The 26,777-nt window shown below is 37.4% G+C and overlaps 1 protein-coding gene across 1 annotated transcript in view; it reads right to left on the reverse strand.

Annotated features, from left to right (window-relative positions):
• The window catches only part of RARB (retinoic acid receptor beta), a 325,063-nt gene that overhangs the window by 274,669 nt on the left and 23,617 nt on the right, over nucleotides 1-26,777 (reverse strand). The window lies entirely within an intron of this gene.

Genomic DNA, 26,777 nt, shown 5'->3' on the forward strand with positions numbered 1-26,777 from the left:
CCACCTTCTGCGTTATGATTGCTGTGCTGAGGATATAAACTACTAAGTGTGATCTACATTAAGTATAATTCTAAATCCCAAATGAACTCAAGTAGGTTGATCAAGAACAAGAAGAAATAAAGTCTTAAGTAGTGCACAAATTAACCTATAGAATTATTAGCTTAAAATGTAAAAAAGGCCTTAAAGTGAAAGGGGTTCTTACTATCACTGTCTGTGCTCAACATACATTTTAGAACCAATCTCTCAGTGCTGTAATGATTCTGGTATCATTTTCATGTACCGGAAATAAAAAATGTAAAAATAACTCTGATTGTAAGAACCTCTCTTTTCCCCTTAATTCTTCATACTGACATTAAAATGTTACAGAAGAATAGCGCAGCTACTATATAAAATTACTGCATACTCTTTATATTAAACACTGTGATCTGTTCTTGTGACAAGCACAAGGATATAGATAGAAGCACAAGCACACAGATACGAAGAATTGTTAAAATGATTACAGGCACTGGAATAGTCCTGCAGGGTAGGGACTAGAAACACTGATGGGAATCCTTTTAGCTTAAAGATGAGATGTCTAATAGAAGGCATGTTTGAGGTTTGAGAAACAAGACAAGATACATTAGACATTCCTATTTATAACATACAATTAATTTGCGGAATGCACTGCTACCACAGCACACTGACATCAAAAGCACAGCAAAATTCAGATAAGGTTTAGATAGATAACATGAAAATGAAGTGTTACATCAGAGGAGATTTAGGAAACATGAGGGATTTAGTACTTTTTGCTTTAGACCAAAGTCTAACTGACAGGATTAAAAAAATGTAACGTGAAAGACATTTGAAAGTTTATTGCAAGGTTTTATGCACTTTTATCTGAAACATCCAGCTCCAGCCTGTCTCAAGAGAAAGGACAGTTTCTTAGACGGACCACTGGTTTGATCTGGTATGGCAAGTCCTATATTCTTATGTTCCTAACAGATAATCTGCAGTAACTTGAGTGACAATGGATGGGTACCCATCCTAGGGAAACAAATATTCTATCATTCTACTTCTCAGTGCACTGAACTGAATTATGTTAGGTTAAGTGTTGTCACACTGAATAATTTCAGGCTGTATCACATGTGCAAAGACACAACTCAGTATAACGTGTAGGACAGTGCACTCGAATTTGCTGCAGATCTGAACTGAGAGTGAGGGGAAAAATATAAGCTTGAAGTCTAGTGAAACCTACAGTACTTACAACAGTAGTAGAATCCATGTTAGAATATTTTAATTCAAAATGCTGTCCAATTCCAGAAATAGAAATTGCAAAAAGATATAAAACACCTGCCTCTCCTCACCCTATCTAGCTTCATATAATCACAAACCGTGTTTAATGTCAAAGAAATTCAAAGGCATCTCTCATTAAAACAGTTGTGAGGGTACAAGAAAGCTGAACACCTCTTAGCTTCTTGGAAAAAAGAGTCACAATAGGTCAACGTTAAAAATTCATTACACTGCATTAAAGCATATTAATTTTTGTCTATAAAAAATGAGAAGAAGCCATCACAAGGGTCAGGAGTGAGAATCTCAAGATTTCCCCACTCCTTGGAAGCTCAGGCTTGGTTAACTTGGCTCTTCCCACAGAAGAGAAGGGACAATCTGCCTCAGCTGTTTCTGAGATCACCACAATTTTTCATCAAATGCAAAAGAGGTAGGAAAAGGGAAGACCTATGCTCCTACAACCCACATCACGGTGCTCAAATGTTTATCCCTCCACATGAATGATTCTGTTTGCTATTCTTACTCCTCCTTGTTACTTACGGCTACTAATTACAATTTTAAATAATTTTCTACGGGTTATTTTGCAAAAGAGTCACCTTTACAGAGCTTTCAATTAAAGTATGACAACAATTATGGGCAAAAATAAAAATAAGAGGAAGAAGTGGGACAAAAGAACATCTGGCAAAGGCAAAGCTCACAGCAACAAGATTACACGGACACTCAAGACTGATGAAGATAAGTGTTTGTATTTTGTGACTAACTAAAGTTAGTTTTGTTTTGGTTTTTTGTTGGGGTTTTTTTCTTTGTTTTTAACAAACTAATTTAATTTATTCCATATACAACACCAAAGGAGTGGTACATAAATGAAAACAAGGCAGTGAGTTGCCAGAGAGTTGTTATAATCACCATGAATATAGTGACTTTGCACAAAACCAATACATTGCACTCAAAAGAATGGTCACCTATCAGCCTCTGCTTCACATCACAGATAGTATAAAAAACACCCCAAAAAACTCATGACTTTGAACTACTAGTTCCTCACCATCAACCATTTTACAGGTGAGGTGATGACTGGAGTCACCATAGACCAAGCCTGGGGCTTAGCCTGCTCAGTTCCCAATGCCTGTGAGTCACTCAGTCTGTTGTCCTACTCACATCCCTTCACTGCTGTATCCCACTCACTTCTCAAAGACTCCCAAAAACGTACTCTGGGCATGTATTTTAACCAGCTTTGGCGTTTGCTTGTAAGCTTAGGGCACATATTTGCCAAGCTGACTACCTAAGGCCCACAGCTGCATTATGCCAGATATTCTTCAAATCCTAGTCTGTACTTGGGAGATCTAGTTACTTTGTAAACAATTATTTTTGAATTAGCAACATATAGCTGGCAAAATTAAAACTATTAGTACCGTCCCCTTAGTCTCTGGGTCCAAATTCTCTCATGACTTAAGTATTCCACAAAAAAAAACCCCAACAAACAAACAAACAAAACAAAACAAAACAAAATAACTCAGAAAACAAAACTCCCTAAACCTTATCTTCTGTTCAGACACATAACATGTTTAGATGAACCCTTTCATGCCTAACTACCCAAAATCCTTGTATATCCTTAGTGGCTTTGAATGCATGTATTTCCAAACACAAGCTGAGCAGAGCACGAGCAGAGGACATTTCTCCCTCCCACGATGCCCACTCAGTGCAGACATCCTAACCACTGTCCCTCAGGTTTCTGAAGGCAGAGAAGAGAGCTCTGATGATGGGCTGTCCCCAACATGATGGACAAGTGGACATGGATGCCAGTGAGAAGGAGAGCCGTGTGAGTCACCACCTGCCTTCCACCTCCCTGCTTCGTGGTGACTACGTGCAGACAGCTACTCGCGTATCTGGGAGCTTGCAGAACTGAGACCTGGGTCTGTATTTTAGTGCTTGCTTTTCAAATCGTGCATTTAAAACAATAATTTGAGGACTCATAAAATAAATGCTTTTTGACAGCCCATACAGCTAAAATGTCTCAGCAATAAGATTTCTCTTTAGCTTTTCATATGTTTACACAGAGGTTCTCCAGAAAACATCTGGAGATTTCGTGTTTGACAGCTCCACATGCTTTGAGAATCCTCATATCATGCACAAGATGGTCTGATTTTAAAATAATAATGCCTTATAACTATAGAATTCTGAACAATTTATTGCAGAATTAATGATGTTTATGTGGCTCTTTCATTACCTTCTAAGAACAGGTCAATACCAGTTCATACAGGAAGTGCCAAGAATTACTTTCAAGGTGAAATTCAGCAGCCACCCATTTTCTGCCACAGCAGTATAGCCATTTTGACCAGCCCTACACTGCCTGTGCTATGCAATGCTGCAAGTAGTTCGCAAACAAACAACAAAATGTTGCTGGCACCATCTGCTCCTTGGAAACCTGCCAACCAGCCTCCAAACCACAGAGAGGAGCTTGTGTGGGATTTACTCTGTATCCATCCTTTCTGGAGCTTTGGCTTTTGTTGCTGTCCCCAGTAGCCCTACTCCCAGCAGCTGTAGATAGAGCTTTGATCCATTTATGAGAAAAAAATCTGCAATCTATTAACAATTTCCATCATACTCATCAAGATGACCTTGTCTACTCAGTTACAGCCCATCTACACCGCTGTGTCTGCAATGACCCATAGAACATAACCTGAACATTGTGAAAACTAGGAGCAGGTATAAAAGGAGTATTTTGGCAGTAACTGAAATGCAGCCACTTTTGAAAAAGGCAGAACAGATCTTAAGCACACGGCATCATTCATTAGCATTTCAGAGACAAAGTGGGGACTATGGTGTATAACTTTCATAATTGACAGTAAATAGACAGGAAGCTCAAAAGGACAATGTCTCCAAATTTGGTCCACACACTATAGGTAACAAACTTCCTCCTGAAAATGTTACAGGATCTTTTGTGTCACATGTCTTGGAGGGGGGGGGAAAAGAAAAGGGAAAAAAACGGGGCGGAGGGGTGTTGTAAGATTACAGGGAAAGAAAATATTCCATAAATTTCATAGTGACACTGCTAACATTTATCTAAATGCAGTTTATTAATTTATCATAGTCAATAATAACTGGTTTATGATATAATGAATGCACATTTCACCTCTTTTATACTTATTTGTAATTAATGCACACAAAGAATCATCTATTTGTCCTACTATTTTTCGTACCACAGCTTGGAGGTTTTTTACTACAATTGGTATTGCACTGCTAATGCTTCTGTGAGTCTCTATTTACTGTAGGTCTTGGCTGTCTGTGTACAATGGCAGCAGGCACTGGCTTGAGTGCTGTGACATATCTATTTAATTAACGCAGCTGTTCTATCTACAGTGTGAAGTACCTAGCAATGGTGCCATACTGGAAAGCAGAACTCATAAAAACAAAAAAAACTACAGTGCCACTTGGAAAATGAAACACAAATAAAGTCTGCTTGAAAAAAATACAGATAAATGCACTTCTGTCTGCCTTGATAGGCCTCTACTATTCAGTTAGATACCATATCATATCACTGAAGACTTTTAAAAGTATCTTTTCTTATTTTAAATCCACTTCCTTTGACTTGAATAAAATCAGCAATTTATCTGCATGTGAAGAAAAATCTTAGAATAAAAAAAAATTCAACAGCAGTCCTTTCCTGGTAGCACTGTTCTTTTACCTGTGTTTCTACAGTGTCCGTTTTTAAAAGTCCTTTTGCATATTGTGGAATAAGACATTAAACAGGAACATCTCCCAGTACAAACAGATACTACCTTTTCCTTGAAAGCTCATAATATCAAAATCAAACAAACTAGTATGTTTATCAGGCTGTCATTTTGTAGCACTCTGAAGGGAAGGAGGAAAAATAAAGGATTCACTGAAGTTGAAGATTATGCATCCATTGCATATGAACACTTCAATAAATATAATTTAGAAAACATCTGCTTATCATGAGCTGGCCCTCAAAACAAGTCAGTAGTACACAACTGACACAAAAAAGAACAACATCACACCCAGTTTCTTTGAGATGTGCTGTCCACACAAACACACTGGATGGTAAATATGTGTGAAAATCAGTTAATTGCTTTGGAAGAAGAGCATCCAATGGAAGTACATGCATATTCGAGGAACCCTCCTGACCATGGCAGCTGGGATAAATGAGATATGGCAGCTTCAACCATCTCTCTGGTCCTTCACCAGCCTCAAGAACCTCTGCTCATGTGCCAGATGGAAATTAACTCAGCTATATCAGGTAAGCAATTGCTTGCTCTTCTTAAGTGGCTGTCAGACTTTTCCTACATTTTCAGCTGAGAACTGAGGAGGCAGTGGTTCCTGGATGAGGGTATTTGAGTCACGAGTGTCAAGGTACTCAGTGCATGCCACCCAGGATTTTCTTCACCGCATTCATCAAGAGTGCAGAGGAGAGCCCTTTTTAATGATGTGCCTACCTTGTGGGCACAGCTGTGTCATGGAATAAAATCTGAAGATTTCATTTCAAAAGCACATCTAGACATTGGTCCAGGGTAAGGCTACTACAAAAAAACCTTACCAAATCCTCTAGAATACAAGCAATTGAAACAAGTATGGTACAGTAAGACATTCTGAATACAATTTATTGAAGTTAAAAAAATAAAATAAAATTACATTCTATTTGTTGATTAAAGATCTGAACTTTGCAGAGTAGCTGTTCTCACAGCAATAACCATTAAAAACAGAAAGAAAAGCTGTCTAACATCACCTGGCCTTTTATACTCTCAGCTACTGCAGCTGAAAGAGTTCCCAGGATTTAAGTACCACCCTAGTGTCTACTGTCATTAAAACTACATAATATAAATATATATCTAGTCCAGCATTATATACACACTCACACATCTGTAGCTAGACAGACAGATAGATAGATACAAGATAACTTGCTTGCAAACTTAGTGGAACCAAAATGGTATGTTTAGGCAACACTACCAAACAATCTTCTTTCACCTGTTAAAGTCAAGATCCAGGTGAAGAAATCCTACACTAGTATTTTGTTTTCAGAAGTATCTGAACAATGGAAGTTTCCTAAAATACTTCACCCAGGGTACCTATCCAGAAACCTGCAAATTAAGAGAGATGCACCTAAATCTATTTCTGGTGTCAATGGAACATGAACCTGGAAGCCAATTAGCTGAAACGTTTCGATTGAAGCTGACATTCAAGGCACTCAAGAGACTGCATTCCCTGCAAGTTAAGAGCAGAGAGAAAGATACAAACAGAAGAATTCTCTATTAGAAGATCATCCTACAAATGTAGACCTAGAAATGTACTGACCTTTCCTGTAACCCTTTTAGAAGAGTGATTTTTGTGAAGTCTTTGGTTTTGTAAGCACAGCATTTTAGTGCATTTCCCAAACCCACAATACACTTTGTAACTCTTCCCTGAAACAAACCAACCTACACAAATATTTGAAGATTACTTTCTTAATTCTCAAAGTTTTAATTCACTACAGTTCACCTTTAGCAGTACCTTCTTATAAGATAATGTTGAATCCTAATGCCCCGTTCAAGTTCTTTGAGACTGCTGCTACACAACACATCAGTCCACTAAGTAATGCAATTCAGAATCTGCAGGAAAAGACGTCTGCAACCTTTACTTTAACCAAACTGACTTACTGGGGTTCTGTAAATAAGGAGTAAAATCTCAGTCAGCTATTCAGATTGTCACATCTGCTAACAATGGCTCTCCCAACTGTTAAATACTCCAGCTACACTTTTGGTTTCATCCAGTGGGAAAAATCCTTCGCATTAAGACCATGCCCAACAAGAGTACTAACTGGTTGCCTATTCCTACTAGTTTGTAGGAAGATAAAATAATGATTCCCCAAACCAAGAAACAGGGAAAATATCAGCTTCTCAGAGTTAGCTTCTTTGTATCATCCACTGATTATTGTTTACCGTTCTTCATCCTTAACAGGGTGGCAACTAGTTAAGGCCAGCTGTTGTTCATTCAAGACAAGCAACAACACTGATTCCAAGTTAATTTGACCTTACTTTTAGGTTTTCATCCCACCATTTTCTTGCCTAGGTATTTCAAACATGTTTTCCTTCTCCAGAATTACAAGGAGATAATCTTTTCCTTTCTTGTTATTTTTTGTATTTGTCCTACTTAGCTGCAAATCAAGTACTTGAGGTTCAACTCTAGAGTAAATTAATGTTACTCTTAGCTAACTGACCCCAATTTAAGCTGAACCTACAAAAGTATCCTGAATTTGTCTACTGATGCAAGATTCCATCAGCGTACAGCCAGACACCATAGAACTTCATTCTTCCTCATCTGCTTCATATTTCACCATGCTAACAGAATCAGTAGCAGAAATGGGGAACTACCAGAGGAATACCCTCCTGTATACTCCTTTTTTTTTTTTGTATTTCTTAAAATAACATATGGATAATCTAGCAATCACAATAATTCCTAAGTAGGTCGCTACATTTTAGAAGTGAGAGTAGTTTTACAAAATATAACACCTTTGCATTCTTTGGTGGTAGGAAAAGGTATTTTTCTGAGCCCCAAGACAGGCCAACTGGTTCATCCCATAATTACTGCATTGTTATGCAATAACCTACCCCCATTTCACTAGGGTGCCATAAATCAGGCCTTATGGCTGTAAATCAGGGAGGCTGTAAAACCATAAGTGGCAGATAGCCTGCATCCAGCTAAGGTCTAGTGAGAGTGCTCTGAAGAAAACTAACAGTAGGAAACTTTACCGCTGTCATCTGCTACATACAAGACAAGCACAATGTTTGCAATACAAGGGGTTGATGTCTACTGGACACCCGCGAGGAAGATCAGGTGCAACCTTTCACTTCAGAGGTCTCTCTCGGCATTCACTTTTATCAGCTCCAGTGCAATATTTTCAAAACCTCCCCCGGGTGATGTCCTTCAAGCCTTTTCTAGGTATCCAGTCTCAAATTTGATTTTCCTCCTTTTATTCTCCCAATTCTTCAAAGATCATTCCAGAAACTTGATTTGATTAGAAGTCTCTTTTAACGTAAGCAATTCATCCTCACACACACGGAGCTGTTGATTCACCTTTTCTTTAATTTCATTTTGCCTGACTTTCATTTGAGCTATCTCAATTTTAACCTCTGTTAAAGCTCCATCTACCTTGTTTACTGTTTCTTTGATTTGAAAGATCTCCTGCATTAAGTCCTTAAGCGACAACTCTGTGGCCATTTTTGGCTCCAGCTGTTTGTCAGGAGAGGTCAGCCACCGCCTCGGTCTTTTATTTGTCTGGAGCAACATTCAAATCGCTTTCAGAGCAATTGTTTTCTTCCCATTTCCTGCCATCCCTGTTCGAAAATAACAACGAATTACCTCAATTCTAAGAAGAGTTTCATCTCTTTACTTCATTATCAAGAGCAGGGAGAAAGACTGTTTCAGAGGTTGGCACCCTGCACAAATTTCCTCAAGTCTTGCTTGAGGAATAATAGTGCAGGAACAGTTAAAAGTTATCTTCTACATGTGTACAGGATCCTGCAGGAAAGCACATGAGGCTAGTCAGAAAATTCACCTTCTTAAAATCCTGCCAGGCAGGTAAGTATTAGATCTTATGAATAAGATGGCCAGTAGCAAAAATACTGCATTAAAAATTTACACACTAAAAACAAAGTTCTTGGGGTCTTGGGAGGTTGGGTTCTTATTTTTTTTCATTCCCCACCCCCCCAGCTCTGGTTAGCAGGATCAGTTCCATAGCTGTACAGGAAGCCTGGGGCAGATCTGGAAATAGGTTTCCTGCCTTGATATAGAGTTGCCAGACTATCTTCTCTCCTCTAAATACATACAAAATGTGCTCAGAGGAAACAGGCCAACACAAAAAACTGATGAAAAAGTAGTTTTAGACCAGAAAAGGGTCTTTCTCAAACCTTTATACTTTGGTCTATTATTTCATGTCAATAAGGAAGATACAGAGACTCAAAATGTGTATTTAGGTGGGGGGACTGTTTGTTTTTAAAAGAATCTTTACTTTAAATGGTATCTCAGCTGTTACTAAGCCCACCTGAAAATTAACATGCCATAGATTGATATTTTATATTCAAAATGTCCATTTTTTTTTCATTATGAGCACATGGTTCCCTTCCCCACACATACACAAAAAGTGTCACACTTGAGATTTATGCACTGCCATACAGATACAAAAAATGCAGCCCACTTACCACTGAAGCTCATATCATTTTAGGATGAGACTCAGCCAATTCAGCACTATCTAACTACAAGTTACTCAAAAAGTGAAGACTCCTTTCCCAGCTAACACAGTCACCCTGCCCTCTCAGGGGAAATATATCCCACCTTTACTGGAGACTTTTCTTTAAATTATATGATTCCTTATCTTTATGGCTCCTTCCCCTTTCATGATTGAGCTGAAAGGCTGCACAACTAGCTTACATGTGATGATGTCTTATTTTTAAGAGGACTAATTTGAAGTGTAAAATAATCTCACTCTTGCAGACTTTTTCCCAAGTGGATACATTTCTAGTTTTAACATTAAATTTCTGCTACGTTGAGGGGTGAAGCTGTGTTTTTATTAGAAGCTCTTTTACTAACACTACAAAATCTTTACCACATCAAAGAAATGTTTCAGTACAACCTATAAATTACATGTGCAATTACTTTATTACTGTATTGTAAGTCACTTTCTCACACCACAAACCTGCGCTTCTTACAAAACGGAAATGCAAAGTTAGATTTCTAACCTACTAAAAGCAACCTCACATATATATTTAAAAAATACTTACGTGATTAACAAAACTCCACAGAATCACCCTGACAGACAGTTTAGATTTTTGACCTCTGACTTAATGAAAGTAAATATTTGCAGAGAGAAGATGGGTTATCAGACTGTTTCATGTATAAACTCAGGCCAGTTTCTTTGTAAGAATGCTACTGGACCCCCAGATTTGTCTTTTTCCATCACAAATGTGCATTTTAAGAGTTAAACCTCCTACCAGAAAGAATATCTTGATGTAAAGTCTTAATATATACTCAGAGTATCATAAAACCTTTCAGTAGTAGTTACAAATGTCTACAGTGAGAATGGAATGGGGGAAAAAAGGGAACATCAGTGTACATAAAAAAAATTCACCATTTTTGGTTTAGAGATTTAGAGATTATAAATAAACCAACAAAAAAGGAAATTTTAATATTTTTTTCTTGCATTAAAAAATAAACACACAAATGTTATCTATCCTGGCGCAATCTACTCAGTATGTCGTAAAAAAAAAAAAAAAAAAAGACAAGCCAGCTGGGTTTTGAGCCCATTCTCACTGGGGCCCTTTTTCGTTGCCAGAACAGTGTAAAGCAGTCTCTCTGCCAAAGAAATGAAGCCCACATGAATGCACAGAGGAGCACAGTGATTCTATAGTCGCAGCTATTAGGAGAAATCCAGAACAGGATGTAGGAAAACTGAATCGAAGGAGACAGAAGCCACATCTGGATAAAAGATTAAATGTAAGTGTGCTATACACATAGAGGATAGAAAAATAAAATTACTGTGACCTAAAGTGAGACATATCACAGTGATGACACAAAGAATAAACAGCAGCACTATGAGCTATCTTTGCTTACCAAGCAAGGAATGAAACTTTATGAAAAATTATCATTTAAAATGATCATAATGCTGGGATACAAAACCAGCACATTTGCAGACTGGTATTTCTAATCTTTACTTAATGTCTGCAGTAGTGATTGTATAAAATAAACCACTAAAAATTCCTAGCCAAGCAAAAAGCCTGATAATTTAACTTCCTGGCTTGGCTTCCAAAGACTAATGCAAAGTTTAGTAGCTGCACAGTCAAATAAATCTTTCGACTACAGCTTTCTTTTTTCGAGAAAATGGTAAATATGGTATTTTCTATATTATATACCAGAACTACAGTCACAACCCAAGAATGTAGATCTTTCAACCATTCATTACAGAAAATATTGCTTGAGGGGAACTGCTTTAAACTGATTTATGTGGTAGACACCCCAGTCAAATTGGACAATGTGGCAGATGGTAATGGATTTATGCATATTTATGTAGCATGTATTTACTTGTCGACTTTGTTATCCATCTTTTGCCCCTTCCAAAAGTAGATGGCAATTTATAACAACTATGATGCTGTGACTGGCTGACACTCCCTTTGCAGCCCTTTCCTCTGGACAGGCTAAAAAGCAGCATCCTTTGTGCAGCTATTTTAATTGTTTTACAGTTTTATTACAAAACATCCTGTCTGTTACACTTGCTTCCTGAGGCTATCATAACAATGTTAGTTACCACCGTTTAAATCTGCCTCAGGGTATCTGTTTTTACAGTTACAATTAAAGTCAGTAAGTAGTTCACCAACATGTTAACATTAATTTGTCTTTTAATTTATTTGACCTTTTAAACTAAGCAAGGAACTCACTGAGGATGCACAAAGTTCAATTGCTATATGTTTTTTCAATAACGTATATTTGATTTTTTGTTCTTTTCCACCAAAACATCCAAGTCTTCAGTTGCAAGTGCTTTTATTTATTCTAAGTCACTTCAGAAAAGGCAAAATATATTCATTATATTGCATTTAATACGCGTGTCTTACACAATACTAATGCATACACCGCCCTTACAATCTTTAAAGTTCATAACAAAGTAACCGAGCAATCTGAGAACAGTTTCTAAAACCTTGATGCACTAAAACTGCTATACGCTTACACGTCCTTACATTACCAAGGATTGTTTACAGAACACATCAGAAGCGATGCCAAAACAAAACCCACGATGATCCAAATAATCAGAAAGCAACAAACTGCTTAAGTTTTGATACCATTTGCTCCTGCAGACACAGCAAAATGTAAAAAAAAAAAAAAGGTGTTATCAATAATTTTGGATGCCCTTTGTTCTCATTTAAAATGCAGTCCTACATCTCTGTGCCTTATATTCATATATAAATCTGATGCAAAAATACCCAGAGACACATTTCAATATTTAGGATAACTTAAATATGCAAATACGTAAAAAAATAAGTTGTTATAAATAAATGTAGTTTTATATTGATCACTTATTAACCTAAAGTATAAGCCTCCCAAGTTGCAGGGAGAACCTCCAGGCAGTTTTAAGAGTACTTTGACTAAGTCACTTTTAAGCTAACTCTAAGCTATGCTGGTGCAACTTCTCCACATTTTTGATAATGTGCCTTTTGCCTATGAGCATCATGAGCTGTGAGTGTATCTAAAACCCTGATAGGAGAAGGGTACCACTCACACCAAGAGCGTTCCCTGGTAAATTAGGCGTGGGGGGATGGTGAGGAAAGACTCATCAAATGGCCATTTACTGTCAGAGCCATTCGAGCTCAAGCAAGAGGCAGTAGAGAGAAGAGAGAGAGGGAGGGAAGGTTGGGCAGAAAAAAAACTGAAAAAGGGAAAAGATTAAATGAAAACAGACACTACAGCTAATAAAAAAATAAATCCCTATTAAAAAGAAGAGTATTCATTCACTCCTTCCTGGTTGAATAAAGCCTTTGACTCCTTTTCTCACAAACCTCCCCCATGACAACCAAAGCTTCAAACTGTCACTGCCATCTTCCTTCCAAGTTCCCAAACCTCTCTCAGCTGCAAAAGCCCTTACTCAGCTGTGCTCCTGAGCACCTACAACCTCCAGCCTTCATCCTTCTGCAACCAAGTCATCACCAATTAACACAAATATTTGCACAAAAAAGACAACAAAACCTCAAAAAATAGTTTATTTCTAGGTGAGGGGAAAATATGGATATATTAAAATACAAGGGATTTTCAAAATATTTAATTTTGGCATCTACAGTAGAATCCATTTTGCATCTATTTGGTTTGATTTTAGCATCTGATAGTGCATACTGCCCTTACAGATACACAATGCAATTAAAACAAAACAAACACACAAATGAAAAAATAAAATAAAACAAAACCAAAATAACCAAGCCAACCCAGGACAGTTATGTATCTTTTTGTTTCCCTGTGCTGCCAGCAGAACAACCAAGCTGCCACGGGATTTAGTGCAGTGAGCTGTGGAAATAAGAAATCAGGCTGTGCCTCACCTAAGCACTGAGGCCACACAATATGAAGAAAAATGCTACAGTTGGAAGTGGTTGTCGGTCAATTACTCACCCTTTAAAATCCTATTATCTTCCAATTCTGCCCAGGAAAAAAAAGCACTGCTGAACACAGAAAGGCAGAACAAACACTATCTTTTTAACCAAATGTGTCCAAAAGAGGTTGTCTCTCCATATGCTGCCAGTCACCCAGCTGAAAGGCTTGGTTCTGACTAGGTGGCTCACAGCACCAAGCGAAGTTAATGGCATTTTAAGAAGAGAGGTGTATGTGGCAATATTTGACTTAAGGCTGTTTAGCATGTTGTGGCTACAGAACAAGCAACAGAGAAGAGTTCTAGATAAAGCAGATAAAAGGAATGCAAAACCAAGCCAAAAGAAAGGCTAATACCTGCCAGGTAAAATGCAAAACTATGTGTCAAGAAGAATATTCAGTAATGAGGCAGCAAGATAGATTAAAAATATATTTCTAGCAGTGTGTAGGATCAGTGCTTTTGCCATTACAAAAACCTGCTTGAGTGCACCCACATCAGTGTACCCCTTTCACCCTGATAAGGACATAAATTATAATAGAGTGAGATTTATCAGATGTCATTCTGTGCAGGAACAGGATGGAAAGAATAAAAATTTGTTCTGGTTTAAAAAGGTTTTTTTTATAAGTTGACCATTGATATGATATTTATCCCACAGTCTGAACTCCAAAGATCTTCATAACATCCCTCCCTGTCCTCACACTTATATCTTGATAACAAAAACATTTAACATAATTAAGACCGGGCCACTGCCCTATGGAGATGAGACTGCATCACGTACAAGCTGAAGGGAAACAAAGGAGACTATGGGATCGTGCACAGCTCTCCATAGCTCGCCGGTCCCCAGGACCATGAGAGAAGGAAAAACACTGTGAAAAGGTGTGTGGTTAAAGCTTCTCTGGCAATAACAGCGAGAGGGATTATTTCCCAGGGACGGAAGCCCTCTGCTGGTCAGCGCTTTTTCTAAGATGATTTACAGCAACTAAATGCACACAGGTTTTAATTTTCCCCTGGTTTTCCTACGAAAGTAGAGCCATGAATAAGAAATGCGAGAATGCATTTCACTTTCCTTTTGAGGAAAAATCGGCCAAGAAGATTACAGCAATCAAATCTTTTTAATTCTTATTAACTGGGTAACTTTTTTTTGTTATTTCAAAAAATGTTGTCCACCCCATAGTTAAATATGTAATCACTTTTAAAAGATCTTAATGACTTAAACAGTGCTGACATCACATATACACTCAGCACCTCTTTCACTGTCCATGCAAAAAGGACAAGAACTGTTCAAATAAACCATGTTACCAAGATAAGTACTCAGTCCTGCAATTTGTTCTCCAGCACAGGTATTTAATATTTAAATGCATTAAATTTTTCAAAAATTTAAATATTTAATATTGCTATTACACATTTGAATTGTATTTTAGGTTTCCAAAATTATGTTTAAGCATAAAAGAATGCATTATCTCACCTTCCGATGAAACGAGAATATTGGTCTTTGAAGCAAATCAAATCTATTTTTGGCTCTGACTATGAGCAGGCTTGGTAGCTGTGGTATTGAAATTGGTTAATTGTATTTTTGGGGATAATTGTATTTTTGGTACCTGTTCATGAGTGGAATTATTTTCCTTGGAGGGATAGGTAAGTAACAATGTTCTAGACCCACCACTCAAGTTCAACAGAAAGAATTAATTCTTGATTTCTGCAAGAAATCAAGGGCTGGTTCCAGCCAAAAAAAGAGCCTCTATAGGCAAGTCAGTCTTTGGATACCCAGATTTTATCATGCAAACAAGTACACAAACACATAATTCCTTGTCTCAACACCATCCTACAGCTGTAATTATTTATTTATTATTATTACCGAGATGCCAGGGGACTTCAGTCAAGAATCAGACTTTACAGTCTAGTGCTTCATTCAAGCACTAACAGTAAAGGTTGATCCTCCATCCATATCATTTCTACCGCAAATTCAGCATATAGGATATAAAAAACCTCTGAAAAAAAGTAAAATTATCGTCTTCACACACCTTAGTCCAAAGCTCTTGGTCCACAATTTTGCAGTTCAGTGCATTTATGCTTGGTATCTTTAAATCTATCCAGAATAAAGAGATGGATGAAGATACATAAATAAAAGACATCAAATCATGTGCAATCCTACATATACAAATTTTGCTATGTGGTGGAAGCAGTATATTTCTAAATCTGTACCAACAACCAAACAGTAAATCAAAGCAATACAGCCCATCTACCAAAAAACTCCCTGCTATCAAGATATCCCTAAAAGCTATTTTACAATCCAGTATGGCAGGATTCTTAAAAATTAAGCTAATGATATTATAAATTATTTACAGATTAATCCTTCTGACAAAAAAGGTGGTGACCAGCATAGCACCACTTCTGCACCTGTGTAACCCTAAGCAGCTGGTCAATACCAGACTGGTCATTGCTTGGTTGCCAATGTATATTTTGTATGCTAGTCTAAAAACCACATTTATGTACTATGAGTGAGCAAACCGGAATGTTTATCCAAGCAGCTCAAAAATTCATGGGTACCAAAATTTGCCCATGTATCCAAGTTTAGCTAGCAGCTGAATCATTTTCCATGGAAGAAATAAGTGAATGCAAACACAAGGAGGTTCTCCTACAGGAAATCCAGTAGTCTGGCCTCAAGATCTGAATGACCTACAATAAGACTCCCAGGTCACCGGTCTTCTTTAGAAATTATTACAGCAGCATCCAATAGCCTCATTCACGTGCACTGAATTCAAGTTGCTGATACCTTAAATCTGTTATTTTCTTATTTCTTAGCATCTAACGTTATACCCCAGGCAACAACGCTCTCCTGAGTGATTTTCTAGAATTTTTTTCAATGATAAACAGACTTTCTATTAAATTATATTACATTGACAACTACTCAGGTCAACAGGAGGATTGATTCTTCAGGCTCAACACACAGTCTTTTATTAGGTGATTGCTGGGTTGCTGTCCTTCAGACCACAACCAGACAAGAAGGAAACTGCTCTATCTCCTCTCAGGACAGGAACAGAAGTTATAGGTGTCAACCTAAGATACTGGCAGGAATTTGCTCCAGCAGACACAAACTCTTTCTGCCTATTCAGTCCAGGCTTCCTGCTTCTCCTTTCCACTGATCCCCTCGGGTGCTGCTGTCCTCCATGTGCTAGATAAGGAAATGGGCATTAAAGGCCCATTAAATAAAAGGCATCGCATCCACACAGAGTGTGGCCTTACAGAAATGGGGATTTTTGGCCAGTCTGTGTAAAGACATAATTTTAAAACACCATTTTTGAAAGGAAAAAAAAGATAATAATAATCATATGACAAATCACATCCTCTGGAAAGTAACTTGTACCATGTCATATTCTCTCATGTATAATGAGAGAATGTATGTATAATAATACATAGCTAACAAATGAGCTTAAAACTGTAATTGCAATTACAACAACATGTTAATACTTAAAACTCTTTTAACAGTGCTCATCATTTGATAGTTCTGACAAAGTACTTTCTGGATGTATTACAAACATCTTGTACTGGCTTACAAAAAGTAAAGCACACCTCAAAGATTCAAGTTCTATGAAAACTAGCAGAAAACATTTCTATTTAATTTTGAAGATTTAAGATAAGACCGATGTTTCCACTTACATTAAAACAACTATTACGAGAACAAAAATACAGGTTTTAAAGCATGGAGAAGACTGAACATCTGCTAGCCAAGCTCTTGGCAGAACACTTACAAAGGGTGGACGTTATTTTTAATAAATTGCCATAACTCTTAGTCAAAAATATATTATGAAGCAAGTGTACAGTATTTAACCAATATTTCAGCAAAGCAAACTTCCCTGAAAGAGGGAAACTGAGAGCAGCATGCCAAACATGTAGCATCAAACCTGTAGACAACCAACTCTAGGACTGATTCTTCAGCCCACCTTGCTCCTCATGCAGTTGCATTAACTTCAGGAGACTTTTAAAGGAGCGAGACATCCTTCCATGTCAGTATGGGTGGCACAACCTGTGCCTGCAAAGCACAGACTACCCAAAGCCCCACATGTTAAAGGGCATGTGATATATTAATAATATTAAATCGATACAGTATTAACATTTAACTGTGTTTAAGCAGTAGATGTCAAAGAGCATGCATTAGCCCCGGGCACTGGGGCACCTGGAGAAAGGCATGATTTGTGGTGACCCTGTAGAGCTGCAGTGAGAGCATTAAACCACAGGGATCAGGATCAACCTCAATGAGCTTCACAACAAGCACTAAGGGTAAGGCTGAGGAAAGGTGACACACATATATGCACAGGTGGAAATAAAGGATTTCATTCAATGGAGTGACTCACATTGAACGAACTAAGGACCAAAGGAGGAATAAAGCATAGATCCAATCTGAAACAAATCAATGTAACTGAACATTATTCCCTGCAATGTAGAACAAATGCTGCCAGAATAACACAACAAAATATAAATACCTTTGAACAAAAAGGGAAATTTAATCAAAAAGAAAATCACGTCAAACATCATTTAAAAAAAAAAAATCAGTGCAATTGACAGCCTGAGACATATCTCTAATTAAATTAAATATCAATAATTAAATTAATAATTAAGGGAGCCTAGGTATACCACAGCACCTTGCCAGCACTGAGGTGGTACAGGTCAGGCAGGGTACCATACTACAGATTGCAGCAAAACACAGCCCAGTCCCGTCCTGCACAGTAGCACCGATGCCACCCACAGACCTCTGGTTCAGGTTACTGCTGCTGCTATTTAAAGGTTCTTTTATACTGCCAAGAAGCATAAAGAGTCTTTACATTAAACAGGAGTAAAAGCCACAAGTATTAATAAGGCTAGCAGGACTTAACAGTGCCAGAGCAACACAGGTTTACTATCATTCCATCAAAGTCATTAAGGAATTAGAATTTTTGATTGCTTCAAGGCTCCCTTATATCTGATAGAGCATTATACAGTCTGAGAGTATCTTAAAATCTGTAATACTGCATCCAGAGTAACTGGAGGGCAAGTCGTGTGGATTTAAAAAAAGATACTAACTTCAATTTTAAAATTAACAAATGATACCTTGGAGATTTTGCTCATATCTGAAGTGCAGCACCGGGAAAGTGTGGTTTTATTTGTAGCAAGGGTAATAAGAGACAAACATATGAATATTGATGATATTGTATTGTATCTTTTTTTTGAGCCATAATTTAGCAATGTGCTGCCCTGTATTTATCCCTCTGGAGTCTGGCTCCCATGCCTACAAAATTCAGTTTAACTCAGGTGGCAAAGGTCAATGCTTGCACGTGCTAGTATTTCAAAGCCTGACATTGATTCCACAGGAATGGTGAAAAGGTTTAAAAAAAAAGTGAAGTAAGAATGGTGCGCGGCAACTTAATTATGAAGCTATAGTGCATCAGATTTCTCTGGACATACCCTATTTTCCCCATAGATATTTGAAGCAGGTAAAAAAAAAAAAAGAAATGATCTGTTGAGGCTCCAATGATGCTTTAAGTTAGCACAAAGTTGAAAGATAGTAATGAAATAACTAAACCCACGTGAACTCATCTCCTTACTTAAATACTTAAAGTAAAGCTATTTATATTAAGACACCTCTGAGCTGCACCACTCAGTCCTCTCATGGTCTCACTCTAGCAAACTATTTTTCCCGCATAGGTGAAAGGAAAAGAGGGCTAAAGGAAGAGGGAAAAAATGAAGACAAGCAGGCCAGTGTTAACACAGCAGTATGTAAGGGTACCTGATTTGAGAGTTCACAACTTATTTTGTTCTGTATTCTGACAATTCTCCTTTCTTTCTTTTTTCTTTCCTTCAGTCTTCATTAAGACAACATGAATTCATTTCCTCCTCCTTCTTTCTCAATTCCTTTACCTGCATATCCATCTATATCTCTTTTACTTCTTCCCTTTGGTTTCTCTCCTATTCCCTCTCTTTGTGAATATTTCTAAGTCAACGTATTTTAAATTTTAATTTAAAAATTGCATCTTCATTTCATGACTGCTCTTACCACCACTCAAATAAACCACCAGAATACATTGAATATACTGCTGTACCAAAATAAATATTTCTTTCAGGGAAGAAGCAGCTTTGAGGGCACTGGCAGTCCTGTTGGAGACAGGATGGCAGTATTACAGCACAGCTAATTAAGTACCTTTTCCTTCAAATTCCATATGGACTCTGCTTTCACCATGCTTAAGTAAGACTCATCACGGCAATTATCTTCTGGACTATGAACAATATTGAAGTGTAGCACATAATATTTATATAAAAGCACATTACAAATTGATCCTGAGGGCGGGAACAGTAATTTTGCTGTCTACACAAACTATCTTTAAGTGCAGTTAAGAAATCATTTCACAGGCTCAAACTATATAATAAAATGAAGGTAATAAGCATGACTGAGACACAGAGGGAACAAATTATCTTCTGGCAATATACTCTACAATTGTGACTGGATAAAACTGCTAATCTACAGCTGAGCAGAAAATGTATAATCTGAAGGGATTTCTTCGCTCAGAATGAAACAATCTGCTATCCTTTGATAACACAGTAAGAACTTTCAGCATTACACAAATTACTGAAAACAGCACAATAGAACACAAGTCCAACAGAAAAAGAACTTACTCAGTATCTTCAGCATTAAAAAATTGTTTTAGTTGACTAGAGAATACAAGCTAATAAACATCTGGTATCATGAAGCTCTGCTCACACATACCTTTCTGCTGATACAAGAATCCAAAGCTTTTTTCCAATTGCTCCCTCCTGTCTTACTGGTACTAGCCATCTAAGATATTACATTGAATTAATGTAAAATCAAAAAAAGATTTTTATATGAAACAGGTACTCAAATTTCACTTACAAACTACAGGTGCTTTTCCACGTGAAATTAAATGATACTCATCTTTCACAAAGTACCTGAGATATAACTACGGAGAGTAATCCTTCAACACAATTATTATTAATTGCTTCTTGTGATTCCATTTTCCAAACATGTTCTGACACAAAATACAGAAAGTAGTGTAGGTCAGGTCTTAAAACTGAAAGCCAAAAGCAATACCATAATTTAACAAACAACTAAATACATTAAATTAGAAATATCTTTCTAGGCTTGAGAAGACAAGCAACATAAACCAATTTAGTTTGTGTTGAAGGTCTCTGCACACAAGAGGAAAATAGAGTATATCGCTGTTTCCAGCATAGAAATTACAGCCACAGCCATTAGAACTGTAAATTCCCCCATTTAAAGTCCCACAGAGAACCCATACACAAACACAGAAACACCCTTCTAAAAGCAGGGTGGATTTTTCAGTTTCTCCCCAGACTACATCGATATGCTCCTCGCAGATGTGGACACTGCACTTCACAGGCAAGGTACAAACATCAAACTGGGCTGCTGCAGACTTCAGGCACTGATTTCAGTGGAAGACAGCCACATCTTGCTGAGGGGAAAACAGGCCAAGCAATTAAATATGCATTAGCATTAAAGCTAAATGTACAGAAATAGCTTACAGACATAATTTTGTCTCACCAGCTCGGCATGCATAACCTGCATACATATTCCATTTTTAACTATGAAGACAAAACCTCAGTATAATATACTATCTGTGACACTAACTTTACCATTGTATGCATCATTGAGTCTTGGAGCAATAAAAAATAATACGACAGCATTAGCAGAAGTTAGGTTTTGGTTTTTGCCTATTTTATACAAGAAACTTGTACAAAGTATAATTGACTTCACAGATAATACCTGTCCAATTAACATTAATGAAATGTATCTTACAAAATTCCTTCCTTGATGCTTAAGCCTTCAGTTTACAGCTCTGACCTTCCAACTATTTCTTTTTTTTCCTTTATTTTTTTCTTTCACGTTAATTCCTAATAATATAATTCATAATAAGATAAATTCATAATAACATGTCTGTGAGCTATTCCACCTAAGAGCAACATTCACAAAAAAAAAAGTGCAGAAACATCCAGCTACAGCTACATATTTAATGTTTACTTCCAACAGCAAAATGAGGCTATCTGCATCCCACATTTCATAATATTTTATAATGAATCCCTGGTACATCCACAGGTACGAAAAGGAAATTATTTTCTGCACTATGGCAGCCCAAAATAGTCTGCCAAGCCCTTCAAAGTGTCAGCAACTTCTTATAGAGTGATAAAGACAACAGATAGCCCTACTAAGCTGCTAACATCTGCTCAAAACCCACAGCTTCTCTTTTCTTCTTCCAGCACTTACCCAAGCTAGCATGCACTTGTATAAGTCTTTAAAGCACTGAACATTTAAGCATGTCACAATCCTATGATGTCTCATTTATATAATTAGTACTAACATATGGCCCACAATCAGTGTGGGAAATCTAAAATATTCTTTGGGAAGCTGTCAAATCTAAAGGGATATATTTTTCACTAAGTGAAAAGAATTAAATATGCAAATCCTGCTTACAATAGGGATAGAAAGGAAATAGAAATCTAGCCCAAAAGGCACACTTGTTCATTGCATCAAACGTGGGTTATTATGCTCTATACCTGTCAGTGCCAGTTCAAATCAGAATATACAGCGACATGCAGAGAGAAGCTCTGCAGCCACCAGGATTTTAGCAGTGCTGTGGAAAACCATACGGAAGATAAAAGCAAAATCCACTGTGAAATGCCAGTTATAGTTAATGCACTGTTCTGAATATGGATTCATGGAAGATTGCATTAAGCCACATCCTTTTCAGAACTTCAGCTGTCCCCTGGACAGGGACACCTCTGTAATATCCGCTGCAATTAAAACACCACAGACCACATTCATGCAAGCTAACCCCAGTTCTTCCTTGAGACGAAAGCCCAACAACCCTAAAAACAACTGGGCTAAGATTTAATTCTCCTTCACTTGTTTCCAACTAGGAAGGCTGCATCTGTTTCAAACGAGGTACCATTATGAGCAGTGACTGTAGGCATCCCCCCTCCCACCATGGGGTATGACCAATTCAGAGAGAATCAGAGCTAGCATCCATGTATTGGCAAGAGGTTATCTCACTCCCCTGAGATAAGCCTTCAGGATCAACAGTTGTGCCTGTTACTTATTAATGAATTATTAATTAATTAGTTGTACAGATCTAGATGAAACACTATTGGAAATGCACAGAAGAGCTCCCAGTGTCAACAGCAAACTGAGCGTCAGGAGAGTTTCCACAGCATCCAAGAATTCAATTTCCCTCGGAAGTTTAACTGGCTTTCCCACAGATCAAAGGAAGTGGAATAGACTGGCATGTGTGGAACAGCAAAAATTCTTTCTGAAGTAGACAGCCTATATGTGCAACCAATAACTTTGCTTTTCAGTGCAGCATTATTTAGATTGGAAAAAGAAAAATTTGAAATCAATGATCCCACATTAAGGAAGGAATATACTTCGAAATAATTTCACTGTCATTTGCTTTCAGAATAAACACTGAAATATGGAACCAGCTATACATTTCTCAAAACAGTTGTTGTACAGTTAAATCTCTTCAGGAAAACCCTTTCCTAAAGGCAACTTCAGCAATGTAAAAGCTCAGTAATTTGTCTGAATAAAATCCCGTACCCTGTGGTTAAGAACCTGCCAAGCAAGCCAAATACACTAAACAAGCAGAGCTGGCATTTGACATGTCTCCTAAGAGTGAGCTGTGACTAATGATCTCAGTTAGAAAACAACTAATAGTGTGCTGTAAAAGGTATAAAGACATGCAGAAATCTGGTAATAAGGACCAAATGCTGAGTTGGGTTAAACAGGTAAAACCATTTTCAGTGAATGACGCTGCTCAGTTCAGCTCTAAATCTGTCCCTCTAAATGTTCTGCACCTTTTGTTGTTAGGTGGATTCATTCCTAACGATGCTGTAGCCTAAAACATGCTCTAAATGTGTGAACAGCAGTTTGTTGACATAAAATTTGTTGTAAATCTTAGATTGAGCTCCAAACGTGCCACATTTGCCTACAGTAAGAGCTTCACAAAGCTGGAAAACTGACAGTTGTGAAAAGGAACTAGAAGTGTTAACAGGGGTAGAAGAAAAAGCTTAACCACTGCACTTCATGTAATGCCAAAAAAAAAGGTGGTGGGAAGGGAGATCATAGAGGGAGGAACCACTTAAAACTGAGCTGCAGAGAGACAAGTTCGCAGAGACATCATCAGTGAGTTTCATAGCAGGCCTTTCCACTGTCTGAAGAAAAAGAACCAATCCAAATGAATAGGAACAAGCCAGCTATAGATGAGCAAAAAGATCCATGCAAATTTATTATTTTAACTATATTCAGGTTACTAATTTTATTCAAATTCTCCTAGCAGCTTGTTGAAAATGCTGTCTGATCATCTCTCACAAGTTTCAAAGGTAGAAAGAGTAATGTCTTAACTTGTCCAGATAACTCGAATTTTTCTAAAATTACTACCACTGTTAGTTATCTAAGTGTTAAAACAACCAAAGATGGGAACTGGTTTGCTGTGACAAGAAATGAAACAGACCCAAAGTGCTGTGCTCATGTTTGCACTGAATTACTGAATAAATGAGAGCAATTGCATGGTAAGGTGATAGAACCTGAAACAGTACTTTCAACCTTACATTTTCCAGGTGTGTGCATGCCAGAAAGGCTTGTTCTTCCTTCCTTCTCAGTCCCTTCCCTCCCGCAGTTTCAGTTCTTGACTTTTACCTCCTAGGTTGCATGGCATTAATTAACATTATTAAAAGGAACTGTATATAAGGAGCCAAACATACAATGCATGATATTTTAATTCTATCGGGCACTCTTCCTACTGTCCATGCAGCAGAGATTGCCTCTGCTTGAAGATGAGAGTTAATGGACAATTGGGAAGGCATGGTGAACTGAGGTCACAGAATTAAATATTATTTAAGAGCACAATATGCAGTGACACAAATGACATTCTTGCGGGGAAGCAACAATATTAGCCTGAGAGCACATGAATGACGTGCATCCTTTCCAGAGTTAAACTATTCTTTAATAGAGAAAAAGCATGAAAAAGGATGCAAAGACTCAAAACAAGACACAAAACCACAAAGAAGATTACAACCTAAAACCTTAAGCCAAATCTTTACTTTTATTAATAAGGGTGCTTTACATCACTGCAGTAAAAGAAAAGGATCCTTAAGACCTTTACACTGTCAAGGCATCAAGGGTAGAACAAAATACCTTTAATAAAGGATACAATCAGACCTAGAAATATTCAAGTCTGGGGAAAATAACATACATTGATTACATAATATTATGGTATGTATTATTATATTATACAATGTTATAGATATTTTATTTACAAGTAGGGCACGCAGGATGTGTATAGTTAATTACTCTCCTAAAATATGAAGAGAAAATAATTTTTTCAGATTTCACTCTGAAATCTGAAGACCAGAACTACCAGTAGCCATAGATTCCGATGCTTTAAGTAACTTAACATAAACACAAAAAATTAAATTCTCATCCTATCAAATATAACTCTAAAAGCTAAAGGAGCTGTGCAGTTGAGTTTGCTTCTCCTTCCAATCTTAGCAGCCTTTCAATTCCGTGTATTCATCATTATTTGCCAGGTAAAGAGCATTCATATATTTGACATGCAAATTTCAAGTTGTTTTGGCATGGCCCAGCCTACATGACTAATATTTAATTAGCAGTGTTACTGCTTATTTCGAAATGCACAAGGTAACTCCGCCATTCACATAAATCATTACACAAATTCCTTTGATTTAGAGAAGCACAAATAATCTCAAAAAATCTTTAAAAAATTAACTTAAAAAAAACCACACTAAATATCACAAAAATAAGTTTACATTAATAGTTACAAAGAAATACTATAGGTAACTGTAGTGAGATTACAATAATGCAAATATACCAGTCAATGTAACAGAAGCATAGTTTTAATATTAACAACAGCAACAAAAGCAAAAAAGCATTCTTCAATGACAAACATTAATGTTGACATTCTCTGGAAATTGGGGTATTCTTTGTTACTGAAAATAATTCTAGGATTCTCATTTCCAGAACTGTAATTCACTCCTACCACATTACAAAGCCCTACAAATTCATCTTATATTGATAACTTCAGGTATCTGGACAAGAACCTAAAGCCAACTGAAGATGTCCCTGAAAATATAACCAAACAGTTTTGCAGCCAAAAATCAAATAACTTTTTGTAAGGTCCCCCATTTCCAGTAATGTAAGTTATTAATAATAAGAAAGAAAGAAAATTCTATGTACATTTTATGCACCACGAAGATTCCAGCGAGTAGAAGCACATCTCCAAAAGTAATAGCAATAAAATAACATGTGACAAAAATATTCAGGGGCTCCTCAAATGTCAGCCATTGCCTGAACGCCTCAAATCACTGTCCACTTTCTCATCACTCACCTTACAACACATGCAAAAAGCCAGGAGAGCACAAGCAGCCCTTCGCATCAACATGACACAAGAGGTGTGGTGAGGCAGTGCAGGGAGTGCAGAAATGATCTTTCAGACCACCCTCACATTGTGGTTTATTTCTGAAGTAACTTGCTCCTTTCCAGAGTTCGTGAACACGACCCAAGAGCACACAGACTGAACTACACTCTCCTCACATGTTTTACCATCGCAAGTGACACCACCCTTCCCAGAGGAATTTGGGCAACACTGAGTCAACAGAATCATAAAGGGAACAAGAACTGCTTGGGGAGCATGAGCTGCTTTATTGCCTTCCTGTTTTCCCCTCTTTTGGTGAGCAAACCCAAGCAAGCGTTCATCCTCAGAAGATCTTCCTACACCTCAGCTCGCAAAAAAACTATATTGCATTTTGTCTTAGCTCTCCCAGTTGGAAGCCATGGGCTGGAGAGCATTGCCCTGTGACTGCACAAGGCTGGGTACCACAGCACAAGGCTAGACTGTGACCTTCATCCAGCACCAAAGTGCTCACCTGGCACAATCAGCACTTTGTGTTCAGATTGGCACTTTCCTCCCCTTCTTCACATCCACTGCACTCTAGTCAAAGAAGCTATATTAAGGAGACTGACTTTTTAGGCTTGGAGTACTTTATCACAAAAAATCACTTTAATATGGCCAGAACGAGTAGAGCACTTAAACACAGTCTGAGCTAAGTCTTCAATTAGTTCTGTTAATACTAATCAGGAATGCATGAGCTTAAAATTAATTTCATGTGTAAATGCTCTAGAACTGGTTCTATGTTGTCATTGCAATATCACCGCTACAATTTCATTTCTTTCCAGTTTATCAGGCAGTTCCTGTTTCTGGCATAATATACCCAATTCCTTCACCAAACAGCTGCAGCAGTTACAGCATCTTTTACCATAATTTCCTAAAAAAAAAAAACAGGGAAAAAGTATCCTCACATATACCTCTAGTAATTTTATCTTTGA

This window comes from Pipra filicauda, unplaced genomic scaffold (genome assembly GCF_003945595.2).
Source record: "Pipra filicauda isolate LSUMZ 115617 unplaced genomic scaffold, ASM394559v2 scaffold379_size694699_pilon, whole genome shotgun sequence".
Classification (NCBI taxonomy): domain Eukaryota; kingdom Metazoa; phylum Chordata; class Aves; order Passeriformes; family Pipridae; genus Pipra; species Pipra filicauda.